Source organism: Emys orbicularis, chromosome 11 (assembly GCF_028017835.1).
Source record: "Emys orbicularis isolate rEmyOrb1 chromosome 11, rEmyOrb1.hap1, whole genome shotgun sequence".
In the NCBI taxonomy this organism is placed as follows: domain Eukaryota; kingdom Metazoa; phylum Chordata; order Testudines; family Emydidae; genus Emys; species Emys orbicularis.
In genome coordinates, this window is record NC_088693.1 from 3,815,000 (window position 1) to 3,820,447 (window position 5,448).

The window sequence follows — 5,448 nt, forward strand, 5'->3', positions numbered from 1 at the left end:
TTCTACCAACCAAAAGGACACGAAAAGTTGTTTTGAAACATTGTAGTGGGTCTGAACAGGGGCTTGATTTATGCACTTTGCCCAGCGGCCGTGACTTGGCAGCAAGTACGTACCATTCCGGCATCACAAAGATTTCAGTCGAGAAGGCGGCTCGAAAGTTCCATCCCCTCCGCCTTGCTCGTCCCTAATAGATCACATATGGGGCTGATATTGAGTTTCTTGATTGCATTTTTATGGCTTTTTGATTCTGTGCTCTGTAGCTGTTTGTGTACATAAATATAGAACTGCACTTGGACTGGCGTTCATCCTGGCAAGCGACCTCTTGGCAGTGCTGACAAGCTGCATATCTACCTTCTGAGCTATGGATGGGTGGGTCTTTGCAATTTCCCCCCAGTTTCCAGCAGTCCTCGGAAGGGCCCTGCGTAGTTATACCTAGAGCAGGGTCCTTCTACGGTTTGATTTTTGTCTCCCTCCCACGCTGCGTGAAAGCGGCTTCCACCATCCACTTTCAAGAACAGTAGAGATGGCCTCTGAGCCCTGGGGTGGAAGAGGTAGGTTGAATTTCACATCTGGCTCCTCTCTCTATAATAGGGCGGACCAAAACCCTGGATCCAAACACCCCGGAGCTTTGACATGTTAGATCTTGATCTAGATTTTGCAGCTCATGTCTGAAAGAACGGGGGAGAAAACTCTGCAAAATGCTGCCCTTTATCATCCGGGAAGATCCACCGTTCTAGGAGTCGTGTCCATGTCCTTGTGATAAGGAGAGCCAGGAATGGGTGGCAATCACATTGCGGAGGTCTGCTGACTACGCTGACTGCAATTCTACTAGCCTCTCAAGGAGAACACTGCCCAAACGGGTTGGCCCGGAAGGACTGCTCCCAATGGAGGTGTGTAATGCACCCAATATGGGCCAGCCACCAGTGCAGTAAGGTTAAAAATAACAATTCCCAGCTATATAAAGCACTTTGAGGTCTACATCTAAAAGCCTTGCCTATGCACTCACTATGCACCATTCTACCTTCATCCTCACTGATGGGGATCAGGATGAAGGACTTGCCCCGGGTCACTCAGAGAATCAGTGCCAGAGCCAGGGAAAGGACCCAAGAACCCAGGCAGCAGAAGTTTGCTGGGCCCATAACCCAGCGGTCAATGGATTGAAACTGTCCTCTGCTATATGTGTGCTTGTTTCTTTTTATCAGCAGGTCCCATGGTGTAATGGTTAGCACTCAGGACTTTGAATTCTGCACTCTGAGTTCAAATCTCAGTGGGACCTCCTAGGGTATGTTTGTTTGTTTGGGGGAGGGATAGCTCAGTGGTTTGTGCATTGGCCTGCTAAACCTAGGGTTGTGAGCTTAATCCTTGAGGGAGCCATTCAGGGATATGGGTGGGGGGGAAATCTCTCAGGGACAGTACTTGGTCCTGCTGTGAAGGCAGGGGACTAGACTCAATGACCTTCCAGTTCTATGAGAGAGGTATATCTCCATATAATAAAATTGGGGGGTTGGACTAGATGACCTCCTGAGGTCCTTTCCAACCCTGATATTCTATGAATTCTAAGTCCTAAGCCTGATTTACTGAGCCACGCAGGATACTTCCTGAAGATACAGAGTTGCAGGACATCCTGTATTTCCCTTTCTAAAAGGCAACCCTCCCCTCACCCCTTGCATCCTCAAGAAGGGTGACATCTCCAATTGCATTTTATTGGCAGCATTGGGTGACTTAGGGGCGTGGTATCTGACTTTGGAGACCTTTCTCTGATTGCCTGCCAGATCAAATCCAGTCTAAGCCCATAGCGACCGAGTTTTTACCATCTGATGGTTGCCCTGTGACCTCCGTGAAATGAGTTGCTGGTCTCAGATCCCTTCCTAAGAGAGACGTGTCCAAAGCTCAAAAACCACCATCACAACTAGCATGAATTTAGGCTCTTTCTTGGCGGTTTTAGCACAGGCAATGGCGGGGCATTGGGGGGGGCCCAGAAAAATGGGTGCTCCAGCCAGGGAGTAAGGTTGGGGCACGGAGGCTTGCCCCCCCCCCACCTACCCAGTACTCCTGCCGTGGAGTGGGGTCGTGGGGTGGGGGCTTGCCCCGCTCCACCCACCCGGCGCTCCAGCTGTTCCCCGTGTCATGACCCGGCTCCCCAGCTGGAGCACTGGGGGGGGCGGATCAGGGGGTCCCTGCTTGCTTTGGCCCAGGGGCCCCACCAAAAATTAATCAGCCCCTGAGCACAGGGGTCAATGGATGATCATGGTATGGAGACTGGATTCCAGCTGAGGGTTGAGTGTGTGGGAAACCTGCTTCCCCTGTATTTGTTCAGTGGATAACCAGAAGCTTTCCCTCTCCAGGACTGTTTTAAATCAGGACTAGCATTAAATGAGATTAAAATGTCACCAGATACAGGTAGAGACTTTAAAAGCTTTGGGCCAAATTCACCTCCCCCCTCCGCCAATTCCAGAAATCCACCGAAGCCCATTGTTCTTATTATTTGTATTACTGTAGCATCTAGAGGCTGTAGTCAGGGATCAGAGCCACATTGTGCTAGGAGCTGTACAAACACATAGTAGAAACAGCCATTTCCCGAAAGAGCTTACAATCCCGGTGACTGCAAGACTATAACAAGGAGTATTGTGATGAAACTAAACAAAGGAAAAGGTAGTCTGACAAAAGTTTCATGCATGAGGTCTACAGTACTATGGAAAAGTCTCCCAAGGGGAAGGATGGAAACCTAGCATTTGATATATGTAAAGCAAGACTAGACCAACCATTGGTTTATATATGGTAGGGGACAATGAACCCTGTGACGTAACATGATCTTGTGACTTTATCTTCTTGCCCCTTGACCTTTACGGGATTGTTTGGGAATGAGAGAGAGTGAAATCTCTTGCCTCTTAGGACCTGCGTTACACAGTCTGCTAGGCTGAGTCCACCATGAGCAATCAGCTCAGCTAACTAGATCTAAAGGCCACCTTCTCTTGAAATTTCCTGCTAAACTCTAGACCCGGGAAGCGTGGATGCTTTGGAGAAGCATCTGAGCTCATGGGAGTGGATACAACCTCCTCTTCAAAGCTTCATCCACGCCTCATAAATCATCTCCAGGTCTTTATTTAGTACCAAAAGCCCAGAAGACAAGCCCAGGGGCAGAATTACCCATTCCTAATTAACTGTGAAATCTTGTTCTCTTGTCACTTCAGCAGAATGTTCCTTGCCTTGAACACTCTCCAACTCAGTGTGGGGAAGTTTACCGAAGCCCAGAGAGAGTAGCGAGGTTTCTTTAGCAGGATTTTTTTTCTTTTTGTGAGGAGCTGGAGGGGCGAAGGAAAGGTATTTTCCCCCCAGCATTTCCAGTATTTTTTTTTCCATTTTGCTTTCTTCTTCTTCTCCATGCTCTGCTCTGATAGCTCGTATCTATGAAGGGTGGGCGAAGGGGAAATGAAGGATAAGATATTTCGATCTGTGCTTTTGGCCAAAAGGGCTAATGCAATCTTTGGTGTATAAACAAGGGAGTAGAGGTCGGTAGGTGAGTTTGCCTCTCTCTATGGCATTGGTGGGACAGATTCTGGAATACTATCTCCAGTTCTGGTAGCCACATTTTTTAAAGGATGTTGACATTTGGAGAGGGTGCAGTCACAAAAAATATTCGAGGACTGGAACAAATGCCTTACAGAGGGAGATTTGAAAAGTTCCATCTGTATAAAGCTTGAGAGGTGACTTGAATGCAGTGTTTAAGGGCCTTCACTGGGAGAAAATACTAGCTACTAAACGGCTCTTTGATCAAGCGGAGAAACGCAGAACAAAAACCAATGGCTGCCAGCTGAAGCCAGACAAACTGGAACTGATGCTTAAATGTTTAGCAGTGAGAGTGATTAACCACTGCAACACACTACCAAGGGAAGTGGTGGATTCTCCATCTCTCTTCAAATCAAGACTGGAGGCCTCTCTGGAAGATACACTTTAGCTAAACCCAAATTATTGAGCTCAAACACAAGGGGTGAAATGTAAAGGCCTATGAGATACAGGAGGCCAGACTAGATGATCTAATGTTCCCTTCTGGATTGATTCTCCATGAAATATGAAATTTGTCTGTAAAAGTTCCTCTCTGCTCAGCGGGGTCATGTTCTCCAACCTGACCGAGCACTTTTGATGCTGGAGACGTGCATTATTGATTGGGATTTTTCCTCAAGGTCCTCTGCTTGTTCAAATAGATGTCTCAGAGGAACCCCTGTTCTTAGTGTGTGTGCATAAGAGATTGTTTAGAGGACAGGCTATGAAGTGAGCACCGATTCAAGGCCTGTGTTTGCCTTGGCTTCCTCCTCTTCTCCGTTCTCATTAATAATTTGACGAACTCGCTTCGCCTGATGTCGTTCCAAATGAGAAGGGCTCCCGGCCAACTGGACAGTCATTATTCAAAACCTTAGTTATTCCCTTGCAAAACCTCCTCCAAGCCAGGCCTGCTCACCAGGTTTCAAACAGCTGTGTTGGGATTGGCTGGCCTCTGTCAAGTTACAGAAGAAGAGCTGCCAATGTTAAAAGAGAGGGAGTTGGAGAAAGTCTCACCTCACAAGGAGGGGGAAATGGTGGTCTCTCATTTATGTTGCTATAAATAACTCACTTGGCATTGTTGCACAATGAATGCCTTGGCTACACCCCTGTGTTTATTGTGTATCAGTGGCTACTTAGCCTTCTGCATCATTTATTATGGGAGAAGGATCATAGAATCATAGAAGATTAAGGTTGGAAGAGACCTCAGGAGGTCATCTAGTCCAACCCCCTGCTCAAAGCAGGACCAATCCCAACTAAATCATCCCAGCCAGGGCTTTGTCAAGCCGGGCCTTAAAAACCTCTATGGATGGAGATTCCACCACTTCCCTAGGTAACCCATTCAAGTGCTTCACCACCCTCCTAGTGAAATGGTGTTTCCTAATATCCAACCTAGACCTCCCCCACTGCAACTTGAGACCATTGCTCCTTGTTCTGTCATCTGCCACCACTGAGAACAGCCTAGCTCCATCCTCTTTGGAACCCCCCTTCAGGTAGGTGAAGGCTGCTATCAAATCCCCCCTCACTCTTCTCTTCTGCAGACTAAATAACCCCAGTTCCCTCAGCCTCTCCTCATAAGTCATGTGCCCCCGCCCCCTAATCATTTTTGTTGCCCTCCGCTGAACTCTCTCCAATTTGTCCGCATCCTTTCTGTAGTGGGGGGACCAAAGCTGGATGCAATAATCCAGATGTGGCCTCACCAGTGCCGAATAGAGGGGAATAATCACTTTCCTCGATCTGCTGGCAACACTCCTACTAATGTAGCCCAATGTGCCATTAGCCTTCTTGACAACAGGGGCACACTGTTGATTCATATCCAACTTCTCGTCCACTGTAATCCCCAGGTCCTTTTCTGCAGAACTGCCGCTTAACCATTCAGTCCCCAGCCTGTAGCAGTGCATGGGATTCTTC

The 5,448-nt window shown here is 47.9% G+C and overlaps 1 non-coding gene across 1 annotated transcript; it reads left to right on the forward strand.

Annotated features, from left to right (window-relative positions):
* Window positions 1–1,204: 1,204 nt before the first annotated feature.
* TRNAQ-UUG (transfer RNA glutamine (anticodon UUG)) lies at window positions 1,205–1,276 on the forward strand. Its single transcript has one exon. It is a non-coding gene; the product is annotated as a tRNA-Gln (tRNA).
* Window positions 1,277–5,448: the final 4,172 nt, after the last annotated feature.